We start from the raw sequence: 20,278 nt of genomic DNA, 5'->3' as shown, positions 1-20,278 counted from the left end.
ATCACCAGGGCAGTCGTAGCTTGGATCACAAGCAGTACTTCACTACATTTACAGTTTCTAAAAACGCCCTGTACGGGCAGGATTTCATGCCGAAATGCCTTGCCAGGATCACGTGGGTGTCAGCCAGATCAGCCAAGTGAATATCGAGTTACAGTTGTTTTGAACACTTATTGATTTGAGCCGTCGCTGCTAAAAACGAACGCTCAAAACAACACGACACGAACAACGTCACACGTCTTTCTCCACTTTACTGATCGACTGCTTCATTTAAGAAGATAAAGGAGCTGTAAAGTTTGATTTGCCGTACTTTTGCCTGCGATAACGAAATGGTATGCAAATGTGTTGCACATGTTTCGTAGGCTAATTGACCGGAATAAATAGGGGTTTTTTTTAGAGCAGAATAGGAAAGATATCTGGGATCGAAAAACATTGAATGACTCTCTTCAGTCAGTCGGATTAGTTTTAGGACCCAATATATGTGATGTTTGGAAACATTCATGGGCTCCAGATGTCAATTGTTTGTGAATCGGTTTTGTTCTCATAATTCGTGACGTGAATTGTGACCGCAGGTATCACACGCATATTCGACCTTCTCTAAGTGGGAAAGAGTTTGAATCAGAGCTTTAAAGTTGGCACAAATAAAGTTTTTCGTTCGTCTTTTAAAGATATGAGATTTAATTTAGAGAAAATAGGCCTTATCACGGTTTTCGACGCCGTTTTGACGAAAGACTGGTCAGAATGTGAGAAAGTTTTAAAGAAAGTGGTATATAAAGATGCAAAACAGTATTTTATTTGTCTAGACGACTCTCATCGTTGCCTTAATGGGCTAATGGAAAGCAGTTTACAACCTTGCCCTCATTGCGGGAAACAAGGGACAATACCTTACTACTACATTGGTCTTAACTCTAAGTTGAAATTGTGGTGCAAGGATCCTGAAATGTGTAGAAAAATGACTTATCACATGAAGGAAAAGGATCACTGGCTTTATGAAAATAGCTCCGAGGACTGGGGTTCGGAAATGAACAAAAAGGTTTGGGATGGTAAGAGGTTTTTTCAGTTGTCATGGTTGTCATGGTTGTCAGATGACAGTTGGACTTTACCTACTTTTTGTCCAGACAAAGAATGCAGGTTTGTCCTTCCTCCCGCTAATGTTGAGAAGGAACCATATCTTCCAGGATCAAGACTGAAAAAATTAACCTGCCCCTCGTGCCATAAACGTTTTGAGTATGAACCAGTAAAAGCACATGGTGACCCACGAAATGTTGCATATATTCTCCACTGGGATGGGTTCCAGCCGTTTTCAGGCAAGGAGAATCATGGCTGCGGTGCTTTGGAAGTACAAATTGCAATAATGTGCAAAGAAGAAAGATGCAAGGGTGAGGAGGTTTTTGTTGTAGGATTTGTACCTTGCTACCTGCTTCCAAACAAAAGACCTCTTTTCCTTAACCAATTTCTTGCCGCTTTTATTGAAGAGATAGGGACTGGTTTTATTGAAGGTATTGAGGTAAACTACTCACTTGATACTCCATGGGAAAAAGCTGGGCCAACCAAGCTGAGACATCTTGTTTTACTTTACACAGCTGATTACCCAGCAAAGTGTGAACTTTGTAAATCAAAATTTTGTGGGAAGTCTCCATGTCGAAGATGTGAGTGTGGTTACAAAGTGCAAGTGAAGAAGCAACCACTTATTATTATGGAGACTATCGTAGAGCAGCAAGATTTCCATGGCCAAGCCGCATAATCAAAGAAGATATTCTTCAAGAAATAGAAGAAGAAGAAGAAAGGGCAACGGTGGCAAATACAAGGTCTCAAGAGGTTGAATTCACAGGCTTGTCTATTTTGTATAGATTAACCAGATTGTATGGCTTTGATATTCAGCGTGACTGCATCATTGATGTAATGCACACAGTTTCTCTTGGAATTATCAAGTACCATTTGACATACATTTTAAATGATGAAGCAACTGACAGGAATGCCTTACAAGAAAACTTAACAAAGTTTCCTTGGAGTTCTAATTTGCGTGCATCACGAAACCCTTCTAACCACAACCGTACTGGTTTTTGGAAAGCAGAGGACTGGCAGAAGTTTGCTTTCCCAGCTTCTGAACTGGTGTTAGGGGGCATAATTGATGACCAAGACTATGAAGTATGGGAGACACTTCCACGTATTGTTGAGTTTCTTTACTATCAAGGACGAAATGGATGGAATCTCAATTCAGCTATTGTTTTCAAAGACATGTGTGTCCGCTATAACATTTTGCTTGAGGAACGATATGGACTGTCCAGTTGTCATTTAGTCAATCATCTACTCACTCATATTCATGAGGATGTCATGAATTTTGGATCCCCAGACAATTATTTGTGCTATGATTTTGAGAGGGCTTTTGCAAGGTACATCTCTATATCAAACAATCATAAAAACATTGAACTGACTTTTGCCAGAGCTGAATTGAGGAGGGAGATTTTAAAAGTACGGGAATCAATTAATTCAAGATCTAATGAAGATGTATCTGATGGACCAGTGTTGGTACATTTTTGATCAAGTCTGTCCGAAATTTCCTCAATTGTTGCTTCTAATTGTTGCTTCCAATTGAAAGGAGAGACCAGTTACTACCTGAATTCTTTGTTGTTGGCCATCTGAATGGAGTACACTGGAATGACAGAGCACAAAGAAATGAGGTGCTACAGATGCTGTATGAGGAAAAAGGAATTACAGCAGCTGATGATTATCTGTCAGATGTTGCGTGTGGATGTCGTAGCATTTGTTTTACTGGGAAGTGTGGAAACAGTGGCAAGACCTTCAAAGCAGGTGACTCTGTTATCACCGAAAGCAGGAAAAATGGTTTTGATGTACTGACAATAACACAGATACTAAGAATACGAGTGTATGGAGAGTATGAAGTTATCATTATTGGAGATGCATTTCAATATTTACTGACTGACAATCAGCCAGCCCGCCATTCTTGGTCAAAACATCTGGTTGTACAACTCTCAGGAACTGAGCGTGTATGCCATGCAACCAACATTAGAAGGCATGTCATTCTATTTGAGGATGGCCCCAGGAACTTGGTTTAAACTGATTATCATCGTCCTGACTTTCCAATCACATCTGTTACTGTGCCTTCCTGGCCAATAGAGGGAGATATGGTTCTTGTGAAACGTGATGATGTTGAACCATGGAGGGCCCTCGTTCAGACCGTCCGTTCAAGAGCGATGACAATCAAAGCACTCTTTTATGTTCCTCATCCTCCCTGGGGAAGGGAGTCCAACTTGTGGGTACGTGAAGGTTCTCTACCCCAAGACATATCATGGAAATCGATTCTGGGAATTTTTAAAGACTCTTGGCGAGGACAAGGAATGATTAACCTCTTAAGAAGGTGAACTCAACAGTTTTCTACATGTTGTAACTTTAACAATAGATAAGTTTCAAGATGGTTCATCAGTGACGGTTTTGAGATTAATATTTTAAGATGAAAAGTAGTGTCAAACTTGTTTTTGCAATTCTTAAAATAGAGTTAGAGTTATCGGGTAAATAGTATGGCAAATTGAAGCCAGGGAAAGTATTTTTTTTTTTTTTTTTTTTTTTTTTTGATAGCGGGACATTCTGAGTGATCCAAGCTTGCATTTTGTTTAAACGCGTAAAATGTACCCAACCATAGGAAATGTCTACGTGCATATTACTTACATGTGTAACAATTTAAGCGGCAGTGGAAATCCACCTTTAGTAAGCTTCCACTGTACTTTATCGCACTTATTAAAACTTAGCAATGTTGTCATCAGGACAGGAGAAAGTTTTCTTATTTCTATCTTTTTCTTTTATTAGGATGTCATTTGAGATTTGACAGGAAGTTTGTATAGTGCGTCATCAACTGTTATGACGCCGGCGCTAAAAATATGTCGGCAAAATTTATCATGTAGATCGAGTCCCACGGTGAATCGGTTTCTAATATTTATTACTTTCAAAATTTGAAATAATGACGTGGTATTGTAAAGAAACTGAAATATTAGAGATTTGTCGTTGAGAATAAAAAAAAAGTGTACTTTAGATGAGTGGATTGTTTCAGTTATGTGATTTGCGTGACGGTAATCGTGACAGCGAGCCATCGAACTAGTCAAAATACCCTGCACACTTTTTATTCTGGATGCTTCGCTTTTAGCGGGCCAAAAAAGGCACTTCGAGGGCGGGAAAAGGAAGGATTAAAGTTAGACTTCACCTATAGATTTGCTCCAGAAGACATATGCCGGGACAGATGTAGGCCTCTGAAATCTGCCTTAATTTCAATTCGAAATCTAACCCTTGAAGGTTGCTGTCTTCAACTAGTGAATTAGCACATTAACAATATGACTTGCGACTTCATTTTTACACTAAACGAGAAATAATAAAACGATTTACTTGCAGCCGAGACAGAAAAACGGGAGTAGTTATCATTGCTGTGTGCGAGGCTTCTAAAGATGCACGATTTTCCCGTTTTTCTGGGGGGCCGAATTGGGCGTGTAGCCGTAAATTCAACTTTTCTAATAACTCGGGCCGTTAGGCGGACCGAGTTAAGGTTTCGGTAACATTATCAAATTCTTTTTTCTTTTTGGGGTCGCGATGGGCCGAGAGATAAGACTTCGGGCCACGAGTTATTGTTTTCAGTCTCGTTTTTTGTACTCGGCTGGTACGAGTTACGTTTTCTGTCGTGTTATCAAATTCTTTAAATTCTCGGTCGCGTTCTTTGTTTTCGGGCCGTGAGGAGTGTTAACAATATGCGAGCCAGACGTGCGAGGCATGCGAGGCATGAACAACCCCAACATAAACTGCTAACCGTAAGCTAACCGGGGAGCTATTTAAGCTAACCTAAGTACTATTTAAGCTAACTGGAGTGCTCTTTAGGCTAACCGGAGTGTTTTTTAGGCTAACCTGAGTGCCTCAAAGTTAGTTTTGTTTAACCAAAAATTTGGCAACTAAATCAGTCTGTGACCTCGCGGGCCAAGATAGATAAAGATGTCTCACGTTTACTATAGAAAAACAATCAATGTAGAAACGGCTTTTGTCTTCAAATGAAAGGTGAATAACAAATGCTTTCCGCTGAATTTCATTTCAAAATATAAACAGCGAAACATTGAAAAACGTACATGGATATAAACGTACGCGTGATGCGTAACGTTACTCTAGATCCGGGGGGGGGGGGGGGGTACTCAACAGATGCTTGGTTAGGGAGGTGCATCCCGGGCGTTCAAACTCTGACTCTGTTTAAGACATAATTCTCCGATTTCCCTATCCCGTTTAAGACAGAATTCAAAATTTTTAGGCCCTTTCTAAGACATTTAACCCAAAACCACACCCTGTTTAAGACTAGAATGAAATAAGAATACACTAGTTTCTTACTGTATTTTAATGCATTGGCAATCACAATCTGTTTAAGCCATTAGGTCATGTAGGGATACCTTGTTTAAGACAGAAAGTGATGAAATAGATACCCCGTTCAAGACAAAACACCCTGAAAACCATACCCTATCGGGCCGCACGTCCCCGAGTCTAGATCATACCGAAAATGACGATCCGTCATTGACCCGGGGTCACATACATATTAGGACCGTACAAATGGTTTCTGTCTCTAAACGAAAGGTGAAAACGTAAGGATTAAAGCCCGGGGATTATAAAAAGCATTCGTATGACAAATGTAGTTTTCCCCTGTATTTCATTCTGACTGCAAGAAATGCAATTCTATGTGGTGGTTATTTATTGCTTCACTATATCTCTGTATCTATCTATTTGGTAGCCTGCGAGCAAACTCTCTTGGGGGTGGGGGGCGGGAGGGGAAAAGAGGATCCACCCCCAAGAGAGCTTGCTCGCAGGCTATCTATTTGGGGGAATTGGCGATGCTTGAGGTTATCACTGTTAAAAGATTGTAGGCTTTACGCACCACACAGTCAAATATGGCCCGAGTATAAGCTGGAAACAGCTTCTTGTACTTAGAAAAACGAAAGAGCGGTGGAACTTTTAATTGTGATTTTCGAAAATAGTTCACCAAAGGGAACATTTAGGTGAAATAAAATGAAATCTGAAATTTCCTCTCTAGCCGTCGTGGCATTTTTGATATTTACTGTCAGAAGCTCTTAAGAAAAAAAAAAAACTCAAGCTGACAAAGATCAGAGAGTTATTTCCTTGTTACCTTCATCCTTATTTTAAGATTCCAAAGTTATTTGTATTTAAAAGATCTGTCCATAGCGATTTAAGGGCTTTAAAAGGTGTCAAGGAGGAATGTCGATTTTGTTCTCTATATGTAAACATCATTGTCAAATTCCAGTTAAGGCTTTTAGCGCAATTAACCGTTACATTTAGCCTTTTGTTAAAGACGAAGCTTTAAACGCAGCATTGACTCTCGACCATGATGTAAGAAGTTATTTTCGTGTTTCATTTATCGTGTTTACGCTCGCATTTCAGATAGGTCGAGAGCCTTGGAGAGGGGTCAAACGAGCATAAATAGCCTCACCAACGAATCATTTCCCTGCCCAGAGAAAACAAAAATAGCCTTACACAAAGTTGCCATTTAAACGCGGGAAGTAATGCATAGTGCGATTAGCAAAGACTAATAATAAACAACATGATAAGTTTTTGCATCAAATTTTGTACACGGAAAAATATCCGAGCTCCAGATGGGATTTGAACCCACGAGCCTCGTTCTGCAAAAGTAGATACAGATGACGGTTTTTTTTTTTTTTTTTTTCATCATTACCTGTCTTACTGACGCAGTAGGTCTATTTAGGGACTGGGGGGTTGCCGAGAAAATACCACACATTAATTGCATAAGTGTTTCTTGTTGTGAGCAATTGAGTGAAATCGTATAGTATGGCCATTCAAATAGAGTAAACGTTTTTCGGATTAACATCGAAGGTACATTCAGACTGAAACTAAACATCCTACGACACTGGTATTATGGGTAGAGAAGGAAGAAATGAGAAACCCTCAATTAAATTTTTGCATTTTGTCTACGATATTTGGCGAACCTTGTCCTTCCATGTTTGAAAAATTTCCACCTCATGTTAAAGTTTAAGTCACCCCTTACATGTAACACTTTTTGGTCACATCGTTTGTGTGGGTTCGCTGTGGCGTTATGAGGAATCAATCGTCTCGAGACTTACTTTCTTCTGACATCCATTGATTCACACATCGTCTCAATCACCGACGGTTAAATTTATGGCAACTCCTACGGGAACACTTTCCATCCGAGAAAAATAAATAGTATTAATAGTCCTGGTACTGTTGGCTACAAAACAAAAAGACAAAAATCGTCGTCGAAACACATTTTTATTCAGCCACAAAAAGCAATCTACAGAAGACGGATGACTTACTTAATGTAAATACGATATCCAAGAAACGATTAATAAAAAACTTAATGGAAAGCAAAACGGTTTGCTTCCAAAACTATTCTCTTTTGTTATACTTCAGGAGAATCTACGTCTTGTAGCATCAGCATCTAAATAATTAAGCTAAAAATTTGCCAAAAAAAATACCAAGAAAACTGCAGGCTTAGACTTGTAAATATGTCAACATGAAAGCTTCAAGATAACCTACATTTCGTAGCATTAGTTAGTATCTAACTAAGCTTAATTTTTCTAAAAAATACCTATAAAACTGCATAATTAGACTGGTAAAGTTATCAAAACTAAAAGCTTGCGAGATCGGAATTCCACTCAGCGTAGCACATCAAACCTATAAAAGCTTTAATTTTTCTTTTTTCCTTCTTTTTTCGTTTTTCCCAACTTTATCCGTTGCGATTTTATCCCATAATCAAACTAATGGAACATTAGTTAACAGTCCTAATAAACAGTCTTTAAATAAGAATACCAACGCTTGGTAGTTGGTGTACGGTCTGCAACCCCGTTAAATATATCGACCGTTTAACTAAAAATTCCCTCAACTAGGTTAATCCTTCACTACATTCCTTTATAGCAAATTCATCCGCCTTTTGATAGCTAGGAAAGCGCGTGTAAGCGATCATGTTAATCAAACGCTTCATTTGATTTTCCTCCATCGGTCTTAGCCGATACGCCCACCTTCTCGAAGTAAATAATGTTTTCCATTGACTTGGTATTTTCCAACTCATACTTTTCGGGATTTGGAAACGCTTCTTCCTGGGGCATGACACCTAAACCAAGCCTTTTTCGACCCAAAGTTTTCTTCTTTTTGAAGCGCACCAGGCAGATAGTGGCAAGTGCCAGGACAAAGAATCCGCCAAAGGTAGCACCGATGATGATGACATATTTCATTATCGATTCTTTCGGTTCCTTGGTTGGCTCTATACAAACGAATTAAGAGCAGATTAGTGTGTTGTTTTCATTCTGTCCCGGCATCTATCTTTTTATTACCATTAAGAAAATTGTCCATATTTCGCAGAACTTTCTCGAACATTCTATCTAACATTCTAGCACATTCTATGGAATTAGTCCAGAACCTTTTAGAATGCTGAGTCATGTTTTACGTTACTAACGTTAATTAGCACACGCTCATGTAATATTAGGTTCTAGGTTCCTTGAAGGCTCCTTGGTGCAAGACTATATTATACAAGTATAAGAGAGAGTTTAGCAGTTATGGAAAGTTTCTTTTAGTAAAGCGTAAACAGTGCGTCAACAAGTCTATTCAACAGGCTGATGTGTGCCTGACCTATTGAGAAAAAAATTTTTTTTTTCATTATTCAAAGAACCCAAAAGGATTATAACATCATCTACTGCACAGGAAAGGAACTGAACACCGACGTCTTTAGGATTCTAATTATTACATTTTCCAGGAGTGGGAAATAGCGTGTTTGCTTATCATGCAGTTGCAATGTTCTTGTTCATGTCATTATGTTCATTCACCTGTTTACTTCACAAGAGAAATTATAAAAACAAAAATAAAAATAAATAAAAATAACATGATTCCGCTTTCTTGTCTTTTTGGACAAACAAGGAAAGAAAAACATCATATTGAACTCTGATCCTCGGCTAATTTCAGGTTTTTAACTATGGCTTGCAATGATAAAAGAAAATTACCTTCAGTTACACGTGGCACCAGTTCCAGAGACGAAAGGTCAACCCGAAGGCCACCAAGATTTCCATTACTTATTTGGTTCTTGAGATGGGAAAATGCTTCTTCAGGGGCAACGTTTTTGTTGAACATCAACTGAAACTCTGCCACGACACTCCCTTTACTGGGAACGAAAGAAAGAAGCAAACTAAGAATAATTTTTGGTGTTTCTATATATAACCATAAAACATTTAATTAAAAATTGAACCAACTGTCTATTTTGTGTTTAAAAAGAAATGCATAAATGTTAACACTTTACCGACGTCTCTTTTCACAACCGGGCCCATATTTTTATTTCCCTTTTCACTGGCATACTTCTACTATTATTTATTACATTATTACGTATAGGTTTATAAATGTTGACGGAGAAAAGAATAACGAACAAAAAAAATAGAAAAAAACTGGAGCATAAAAGAAATCAACCAATGGAAGTAATGGAAACCTGTGGTCAGTAAGTCTGATCTTCCCTACACCATCGGCTGGGCACGAAGCTATTCTGAATAACAGAGCTTACAAGCGCAGTGAAAATATTCTGACAATCAAGAAAACACTACTACTAAGGTCAGCATTTGGGGGGGGGGGGGGGGGGGGAGGATTTAGGGCAATTCACAAACTGTTGGAATTCATTCAATGCTTACATACCTGAACGATATGACCTTCACTCCAATTAAATCTTCTCTTCCAGAGAACTTTTTCCAAATCTGCAAGTAAAGATTGGTGACCTCTAAAAACGGATGAAACCAAAACTTGGCTCTTCAAACTGAAGGTTTTGTTCCGGTTCAAAAGTGTTATTAAAAAAAAAAAGGCACAGATGGATTCGAGTAATAGTAAAAGGTACCACAGGGAGCCCACACAATGTGTCTGTGTAGCCGATTGTTATTGTATAGTAAATGCACTGGATTTACCGTTTGCTTCACCTATAGCGATATATCGCTAACTATGTATATAAATCAATGATAAATAAACGTTGAATTACCTTATCTGTGGTATATAGTCGTCCTTTTACCTCGAAAGATGTTTTTGAGCGATTTTGAAGGAGTTTGATTGGACGACGTTCTAACGTCGTCCAATTAGAAAGAGGCAATCAGCGGGACGGTTTGTGGCTGACACATATGGATCTGCTCCGGCGCTGGAACCCTTTCAAAACAAGGATTCCTCCCTTCTCCTTCTTACATATGGGACAGTCAACGGCGAACTCAAACTCCTTCAAAATCGCTCAAAAAACCGCTTTTGAGGTAAAAGGACGACTATATACCACAGATAAGGTAGTTCAACGTTTATTTATCATTGATTTATATACGATATATCGCTATAGGCGAAGCAAACGGTAAATCCAGTGCATTTACTATATAATAACAAGCGGCCACACAGACACATTGTGTGGGCCCCCAGTTAAGGTACACAGCAATGCTGGTCATTTAAAACTTTCTTGTTTGTACTAATCTAACCTCGCTTTCCAATCGTGAAGACAAATTTCTAAAGACATCACTACTCTTGTCCTTCAAATCATCATTCCAGTCCTCAAAGATTTTTAGTTTGAAAACATGTTCTGCAACAATTAAGAATACAAATAGCATTAATGGCGTTTCTCGATTTCGCAATGCAAATTTAAAAAATCCCGGGTGTTAACACCACAATGCCTATAGTATGTAGCTTCGACGCCACAAAATCTGATTCAACCCTCTACGTCGCAATTTGGGGAAAAATTGTCAATTCAACTCTCGTTTCATTTCCCCTTTGGTCTCAATTCAGCCAAAAACTGTCTGAACCGACTCTTTTTCATGGATATCATTTTTCATATCACGTTTTGCCTCTTTACCGGATCTAGAAGATGGTATCATATCAACGGGGTATGGGCCAGTTGAGGTAAATATATTTTTCCAATCACAATCGTTTGACTTTTACTTTGCTTAGTCGTTTACACGATAGTCGGTTACACTATGGCGTTACAATGTCTTCCGTTTCCTTGTCTGCATAGGAATGAGTGGGCCCAGTATTTCGAAGGTTGTGCTGTGCAAAATAACGGTCCTATCTTTTATATCTCTCTGCGAATGTTAAGCGTGTTTGATGCAAGTTCTTTCAAAAAGCGAAACAAAGTCACGACTCAAGGTGCAAAGTAGATTTCCTTTGCATGAGTTGCAAGGTGTCTGGGACCTCAACCTGGACAATTAACAGAACTTGAAGCACAATAGAACGACCAACTCGCATGAATTATGCCTAACGTCGTGGCTCAGGTTTGTTAATTGAGAAGAGTCTCCTTCGCAGCAAACTAAGTAAGATGTACGTTAAAAGCCGACAGATGATAAATATTGGTCTATTTTTCTTTTTTGTTGCATCTGCTAGAAGCAATAAATATTGATTGTGCAAAGTTTAATTACGAAAGATTTTATTAGGAATCCCTTACGTATATTTTTGTTTGGCAAAAGATTATCGAAAATAGTTAAAGGTTGCGTAATTTGATTAATAAAAAGCTAAATGTAATCAAAAGGAGGCGTTACAATTTTCTTTTGCGGCGGCTGGCCAAACTACTACTACTGCTACTAATAATAATAATAATAATAATAATAATAATAATAATAATAATAATAATATTAATATTAATAATAATAATAATAATAATAATAGTAATAATATTAATGATAAAATGATTGCAGATTACATGACGGGAAAAAAGTTGAAAAGGGATTGTGGCCTTCACGACTTCAATTTATGTTATGGCATTATTGTGTGACAGGTGAATTAACGACCGTCATAAATCAAGTAAAGTTTTAACAACTATACACCTGTTTCAGGTTCCTCCGTTGCTGTTGGAGTTACTTGGGTTGATCTAACGTTAGGAACTGTGGACGATGAGCTCAGAGGAATCTTCTGTGGGGTAGTTGGAAGCATAGATCGTTGCAGCGGTAATGAGACAGTTGTGGTGAAGATGGCGCTAGTGGTAGACAGAGCACCTGTTAAGGAAAATGTTGTCGTCTTGTAAGAAGAAAATACACACGAATATTTTGTAGGATAATGAAATTTGTTTACATCCAGAACCTCGTTTGGTGTTTTGAGAACCCAGAATCCAGAGTCTCGTTTGTTTAAAAGATGAACGAGGCTAAAAGATCATGTATACGTTTAGCACAATTCTGGCAGTTACGAACCAGTTTCTGGTCCCTCTGTTGCTGACGGAGAAACTTGGGTTGTGTCCTAGCACGTAAATTTTGTCAGGTAGTTTGAGACACTGAATATTTTTGCTGTTCTGATGCCACAGTCGTTGTGACTCCGCTGCTTGTGGAGGGTAAAACATCTACCGTAGATAATGTATCTTCTTCTAAGAAGAAGCCGTTGGTTATTTTTTGGCAGTCGACTGCCGTGTCTACATTCACGATCTCATTTGTAGTTATTTGAAAAATGAAAGATGTTACTATTTCATAAATTTAGCTTTGTTTCAACAGTTACGTACCAGTTTCTGAAGTAACTTGGGTTGCTTCATCGTTGGAGACAATGGACGATGTCCTCACACCCATCGTTTCTGAGGTAGTCGTAAACACAGATTCTTTTTGTTGCTGCGGCGAGGCAGTTGTGGTAAAACCGCTGCTAGTGAAGAGCAAAATGGCATCAGAGGAGAATGTTGTCGTCAAGTGAGAAGAACTGATTGATGCAGTCGGTTTTGAAGTCATAATCGTTCTTTTCCCCGTTGCTGTGCTTGCAACTACACTTTCACTGCTTGAAATGGCTGAAAACAGAAAGCAACATTGAAACAATGAAAAGGGCCTCTTGTAAATGGAACACCCATTTTTCGGACGATGCTTCAACTTACGTTTCGTTCAAACGAATGCTCTGTAAGGCAAGTCAAAGCTAGCCAAGAGTGTGTCTAACTTAAATCTTGTAACCCAGTTTTTATGTAAATTTCCATTGGTAAACACGTCAACTTTCATGTAAAGGCCATCATTAATTAATTATTACTTATAACGTTATAAAATAAATTCATAAAGTTGGTAGACACATACCATGAATGCAAGGAGACGAGTTGCATTCGTTGATATCAACACTACAGTCATGACCAGTGTAGCCAGGCTCACATTGACAGGTGTAGTTGTTCACTTGATCAACACATGTTCCTTTGAAGCAGTAATTGAATGACTTTTAATGGCTCGAATTCATACTACGGACGGATCATTCGTCAAGACGAATCATCTGACGAATCATCTGTCTGGTATAAATACTAGAGACGGATCTTCCGTCTGGGACGAACTTGGGGAAAAAAACGGTAGATCGTATGATAATTCGTCTGTGTACAAATACGGGTCTTTTAGACGTCCAGATGAATTATCCACTGTAATTCGTCTTGACCAAGACGGATGATCGGTCGTTAGTATCTGTCGGGCCAATTTTGATTACACGATAATTCAAAATGTAAGTTTTCCAGGCTGGGGCCTTAAATGATTACTTTAAGCCTGGCAAATTGGGTTTCGTGAAAAACAAAAAAAAAGAGAGAAAAAGTTGAAACCTATGCTATCCTCATTCTTTTGTCATTCGTTCTTGCTAACCTTTTCTCAGTACTTGTGCTATTTCATGTCTCTCAGGTTTAATGATCATGTTTTAACAGACAGCGCAGTTAGTAACAAAGGGTGTTTAATTTGATTGTGTTGTAGTATTTTAGCGCTTTCCTATTACTGGCGTGTCGCTCACCAAAACCAAAATATTTAGTTTTTCCGTTGTAAGAACCAAACAACCCAACAAGAAGTCAAAAACAAACAAACAAAATTTATAACAAAATAAAAGAAAAGGTATCAAGCGGTGGCAAATTCATGTAGGCAAGTCGCGATTCGATTTGGCTTGACTTAAAAATGGTTCAAAAGTGATTGGAGGCTTTTGCTTGTTTTTTCCTACTGAATCACATAGCAAAATAAACCAAAACTAATGAAAACGCATTATTTATTTATTTGGAGACACAATTTTAAAGCACTCTTTGTGCAACTGGGCAATTTCCTGTTGACTGTACTGCGCGTTCTTCGGAAAAATCAATTTTTTTTCAAATGACTTGCATACCGATCCCCTCCCACCCCTAGAAAGAAGTCTGGCCCCTGACCACGGAAACGCAGCGTGAGCCCCTGACGAGTTATTCAACTTTGTCAATTGTCCAATATGCGCACTTCCTACATACCATGTTTGCAAGGTGATGACACACAATCGTCTACGTCAATAGTGCAATTATATCCACTGTATCCGGGATCACATGTACACCTGTACAAGCCTGTGAAGTCCGTGCAATTTCCTAAAAAAAAAAATAGAAAAGTGCACAAGTTTACAAACGTTTTGCAACGTTTTTTTCCGTGTTTTAGTTTAGTTTTGAGCAATTGTCTGAGGAAGGGATTTCTATGAAAGGTTTTGACCGTCTAATTCCATGCGTAATCCGGTGCTTTCATACGTGTCTGGGGTATAGCCTAGGTCTTGAGTCTCTACTAGTAACTGTTAATTTTACTCGAGGAGTCTTAGCTCTCAAATTTAATTAAACTCTATATGAAGAGAATTAATAGTTGTACAAAATTAAAACTTTTGAACGATTACGAGCCGAAAAAAAGGAGGTACACGTAACAAACATTGCACAAAGCAGTTCAAGTGCTCCGGAACCGGTCCGCGGCTCAGTGATTTTTTGCGAGTTCTTCAAGACCTCTGCTGTATAAAGCGCTTCGGTTTCCCTCGATGTATTAAACGTGTGTTGTTCAAAGATGAGAGCAAGGTCATTTTTATTTATTTATTCATCTATTTATTTATCTATTTATTTATCTATTTATTTAGTTAGTTAGTTAGTTAGTTAGTTAGTTAGTTAGTTAGTTAGTTAGTTAGTTAGTTAGTTAGTTAGTTAGTTAGTTAGTTAGTTAGTTAGTTAAATAGTTAGTTAGTTAGTTAGTTAGTTAGTTAGTTAGTTAGTTAGTTAGTTAGTTAGTTAGCTAGCTAGCTAGCTAGCTAGCTAGCTAGCTAGCTAGCTAGTTTGTTTGTTAGTTAGTTAGTTAGTTAGATAGTTAGTTAGTTAGTTAGTTAGTTAGTTTGTTAGTTAGTTAGTTAGTTAGTTAGTTAGTTAGTTAGTTAGTTAGTTAGTTAGTTAGTTAGTTAGTTAGCTAGTTATAGAAAACTTACCATGAACACATGGAGAAGAGCTGCAGTCATCATAATCAGTGTCGCATTTCCTTCCAACATACCCAGGATCGCATATGCATGTGAAATTGTTTACTCCGTCGACACATCGACCTTGAGATAAGTAAAAGTTCCCGTGAACTTAATTTCTGCGGAATAGCTTTGTATTATTCAAGGCCAACAACTTTGGAACAAGATTTTAAAGACTAATATAAAGACTATTTTAAAGACTATTTTAAAGCTATATTAAGGATTGTGGTAAAAGTATTATAATGACATTATCTTAAAAATATTATACTGCAAACTAAGTATTTGCCTTAACCTCATCTACATCTAACTTTTTTTGTCTTCTGAGGCAGGGGGAGAGGCGGATTCCGCCTCCTCCCCATCCCCGCCATGAATGCCAAATTGCAGATAACTTAAATCCGCCATCTTGGATTTTTGAACGAACAGTAATCAGAACTAATAAAGGAACACTTATATGTGATAAAAAGATTAAATTTTCAGTAAGGAAAGTATTTCTTTCTTCAGTTTTAAAAATTGTTTTGCATTTTCTGAAAACTGCCTTTCAAAAACTGGTTCCCATTGCAACATCAACGTCAATCAACCGACCTAATCAAATTTATTCGAGATAAATTTCGGAAAAGGTCCTGAAGTTTCAGGGAGGCTACTCAAATATTAAAAATGTTATTCAGGTTCAAAGTCACCGCGGGCACAATCCTATTATCCCCTTTCCCTGCTCCAGATGGGGTTAAGATAGCGTTCTTACCTCTCAAACATGGATAACTTTGACACTCGTCAATGTTAGTCTCGCATTTCTCTCCAGTAAATCCGGGAATACAATTACATTGATAAAAACCAGATCCCCTGGGTTTGTTTGGATCTGGAACACAGCTCCCGTTATTCTGGCACGGACAAACAACCAAGGAGACTGTGATATTATGCATGGAGACCGCCTGGCATGAATCCATGGCTTTAAGAAAGAATTGTGTAGCAGGGTTGTTTGTTACGTTCCATTTCACAGCCCTGTCGCGTGCGACAGCTTGAGTTGGACTTCCATTCATCAATGAGACAGTCACAGGCATGCCTTCCGGGTCGGACACGTCAATGGTCAGCTAAAAATCTTCTTGATACAGTGCGTAATACTGGTTGGTTGAAGAAAACTGAGGCGGGAGGTTAACTGAAATACGAAGTAAGGTGTTTTAAACAATTTCACAAAGAAAGAAACAGACAAACATACAAAAAGATGCCAAGAAGGCAGAATTTCAGGGTGCTTTCCATTTGTTAGAACCGTACTTGTAGGCAAGAGCTGTCTGCCCGTGAATGGAGTTCACCAATTTTAAGAACTGATTCCTGGATTTTTTTGATTATTTTAAAGCAATTCAAAAGTGTGCATGCGTATTATTGGCGAAATGACTGAACTGGCTGGCCAGTTTCTGACAAATGAAAAGGGCCCTAAGTGTTAAAAAAATTTAGTTAGGAAAGAAAATTTATAATGTAAATTACCTTGGCGTTTAGTCCATCCGTTTGTACTGACATCTGGGATACACTGATAACACAAGTCAATGGGATTTGTCTCGTTTGGGGCGAAGCAGTAGCCATTGATAAAACAAGAGTTGTTCTAAAGAAAAACAACAAAAAATGCCCTAGACTGAGTGAGGCTGTCACAAAGAATACATGTAGCTAATCTCAATTACACATTTCCACTTATCGGCGAAGATAATGTCAACTTTCATACACAAGGAACCTATTATAAGAGACAACACTCCTTTACTTGGCCCCTTTTACTAAATCACAATTAACAGTACGTAAAGCGCGTGTCAATCCGATCGAAAAGCTGAAGCTAGGTCATGGGTGTGAGGACTCAACTTATACCTGCCTCACGGTCGTAATATGTTACGTACTGCATTTCACCTTTTATTTGACAGGAGACGGAAATTTACCATTTAAATTTGTTTAAAATATATATATATAAAAACAATACACAGAGTACCAAAATATGACTACCTTCAAAAAGCATCCAGAAGATATGTTGCAACTCATACAGGCTGAGTCATATGATATAAATGTGAGTTTTTCATTGCTTTTGTGTTCACCGTCATTAGACACAGATAGTACAAGCCCAGCTGCCGGAGTCCCTTCATTAACTTCATGGAAATAAGCCTGTGTCACAGGCGATTCGGGCAACTGACAGTCTACGAGAACCAGGTCTGTCATCAAACCAGGGAATTTGACTTCCGTAGTGTTGGGTGACCAAGAGCTGTTGACAACCTGTGGGAAAAAAAATCAATTATTTTAGAGTCTTACTAGCTGCAAGGACAATATTGGAGATATTGCTACTTGTCAAAAATTTGTTCAATTGTTTGATTATACAATCCATAATTAAAATAAATAACATTGATCTGCTTTTTAAAAAAATGTCGTCGCACTGTAGATGAATTACGATTTTTTTAATTGAAATGAGTTGTGAGTTTTTAAATGAAGTGAGAAATGATGTCTATGAAACCTAATTTACAACCGTGAAAGGGACTGGACCATAAAAAAATTCTACTGCTAAATACTTTACATTATTCACAATCAATATCCAAAAGAGAACTATTCAAGAAAGGGAATGTTATTAAAATATCTAAATAAATGTAAAAAAATAAGAGTGGCCCATGAAAAACGCCAACATATCTGCAATCATGGCTCGATAAGGGAAGAACCTTCTTCGAAATCTTTCTGTCCTACAGATCGTTAGTACGGTGATTACTATCACGTAGGTCACGGCCATACACACTTTTACTGGTTTCACGTATTAGGGACGACAAGCGATGCTTTTCCTGCATAGTTTTTCTATTCTTTTTATAGAAAGGCCTATATCTAAAGATATTCGCCTCTTTCAATAATTTTAGAAAAAGGCCACATAGGTAAGTTGTTGTGCCACACTGGACACAGATTTTCTAACTTTGATCAAATTTAATGATCTTTTATAAAAGAGATCATGAAATATCTACCGTTGGCAGTTCACTTACCTTGAATTCCTTCACATGGCAACTCAAATTTTTGGAATTTAAGAATCCTGTCCCTTGCACAGTGACCTTCTTACACGGTCGGTTCCTTCTATCGCACAGTCCATGTCCTTGTAAACTAATAAAGGTAAGAAAGGTGGAATGCTAGACTACAAACAGGTTACAGGTGTGTTCTAAGACCAAAAACACGATGCAAGTTGATAAGTTTTATTTTTCATACGGGTGAATGCTTCTTCATCCTTGGTGATACTGCCGGGCAAAGTTTGATATCCCACTGTACTGCAATGTGTGGCGTGAATGTGTGGTTCCCCTTTTTCTCTGTGTTGTGGTGTTTTGAAACGTCTTTACCTTTTTCAATAGTCTGATATTTTCTTCAAGGTATAGTTAATTTCATTTACAATTGACGTCTGCCAATAGGCCGATGAGAAGGCAACTTTGAACATGGCCAGCTGAATGGGTATGAATGGGCATGTCCACCAAGTTCAAGCTTTAATGCTTGTCATGCTCTTCATAAGCCGTTTTGGTTTGTTGAAGTGGAATTTTGTTTCAAACAATACTCAACCTGACAACCGAATGACATATCAGACATATAAATTAAACAGAATGATTATTTTTAAAGTTAGGAAAGGGATACGGAATCGGGTCCCTGATACCCCAGCTTTCTGTGCTCAAGCGGTCTGTCGTTAGTGGCCCTTGGCCCTTGGCCGTTGTTACCAAGAGACTATGAGGTAAGAGAGCGAATCCCCCGTACATGCCCCTCATCCTATGAAAATTTTTTTCAATCTATTTTTATTTGCGTTGCTATTTTAATGTCGACATCTTATTGGTCAGTTAGAGTGACGTCATTTAATTTTAAACTCAATGGCGGATTATAATTTCCCAAAATAGCATGGCGCAAACAAAAAAAGATTGAAAATAATTATCATGGGGCACAAGGATTCGCTCTCTTACCTTATAGTCTCTTGGTTGTTACCCATTCGATTGGCTTACCTTAAAATAGTTGGTATTTGATAAATAGACTGAGAACAGTCTTCAGACGTGTAGTCCTTGTTACATACGCACGAACCGTTGACACATTTTCCGTTAAGCGTGCAGTCATTGGGGCAAAGAAGTTCAGTAATTTCCTCCACCAAAACAGAGCCAGCTGGTCTACCTTCCTCGTTACTACGGTTTGCAAACATGGAAAGATTTCTAGCTGCCAAATTTCCGCATTCGTCAATAAGTGAGGCAACATCTCCGTCCGAATAAGACAAGGCTCCAGTCAACTGAAAATGAAACAGGTACAGCTATTTAGGTAACGCGTCACACAGAAAAAAAATATATAAGATACAGTAAATAATAATAATAGTAATAATAATAATAATAAAAATAATAATAATAATGAAACAAGAAATATTGGTGATAGGAACCGACGTTTCGGTGCATCTTGCGCCATTATCAAGGTACATAATTAATGATAAAAAGCGGTTTGTAAATGCTAAGTTGAAGCGAATTTGCATAACATAGCGGCAAGCTAATTACTTAAATACTTTCGCACGAAGAGAATCGGACTGCACATTCAATGTTGGTTTAAGCTCTTGAATATACAACATTTCATTGACAAGGCAGTCAAATTTGTTCATGCATTTCTTGAGCACATTGAAGCGTGCTAAGAAATTGTTCGGAACAGCAGTGTTATGTTCTTTGTAGTAATGCTTGCAGATTGATGACGCCCTTTGACGGTGTCCCTCAACGCGCGTGTGAAGGTGGCCCTTTGTATACCCAACATAACCTGCATCACACAGGTCACACTTGAATAAATAACCCAGCAATGTGTTGTTTATTTATTCAAGTGTGACCTGTGTGATGCAGGTTATGTTGGGTATGCAAAGGGCCACCTTCACACGCGCGTTGAGGGACACCGTCAAAAGGCGTCATCAATCTGCAAACATTACTACAAAGAACATAACACTGCTGTTCCGAACAATTTCTTAGCACGCTTCAATGTGCTCAAGAAATGCATGAACAAATTTGACTGCCTTGTCAATGAAATGTTGTATATTCAAGAGCTTAAACCAACATTGAATGTGCAGTCCGATTCTCTTCGTGCGAAAGTA

General features: G+C 38.3%; 1 pseudogene across 1 annotated transcript in view; it reads right to left on the bottom strand.

The window, feature by feature from the left end:
• Positions 1–7,274: 7,274 nt before the first annotated feature.
• Positions 7,275–20,278, bottom strand: part of LOC146476137 (von Willebrand factor D and EGF domain-containing protein-like) — a 35,789-nt pseudogene continuing 22,785 nt past the window's right edge. The window contains exons 11-24 of the transcript XR_014865704.1: positions 19,173–19,447; positions 18,186–18,300; positions 17,179–17,442; positions 16,678–16,792; positions 15,941–16,351; positions 15,175–15,285; positions 14,201–14,311; positions 13,044–13,154; positions 12,497–12,769; positions 11,835–12,002; positions 10,500–10,600; positions 9,694–9,752; positions 9,018–9,175; positions 7,275–8,284 (exon numbers count right to left, since the gene is read on the bottom strand). The product of XR_014865704.1 is annotated as a von Willebrand factor D and EGF domain-containing protein-like (transcript). The remainder of the gene's footprint in view (positions 8,285–9,017; positions 9,176–9,693; positions 9,753–10,499; positions 10,601–11,834; positions 12,003–12,496; positions 12,770–13,043; positions 13,155–14,200; positions 14,312–15,174; positions 15,286–15,940; positions 16,352–16,677; positions 16,793–17,178; positions 17,443–18,185; positions 18,301–19,172; positions 19,448–20,278) is intronic.

Source organism: Pavona decussata, unplaced genomic scaffold (assembly GCF_977016875.1).
Source record: "Pavona decussata unplaced genomic scaffold, jaPavDecu1.1 SCAFFOLD_79, whole genome shotgun sequence".
In the NCBI taxonomy this organism is placed as follows: Eukaryota; Metazoa; Cnidaria; class Anthozoa; order Scleractinia; family Agariciidae; genus Pavona; species Pavona decussata.
This window is presented reverse-complemented; position numbering and strand designations above follow the sequence as displayed.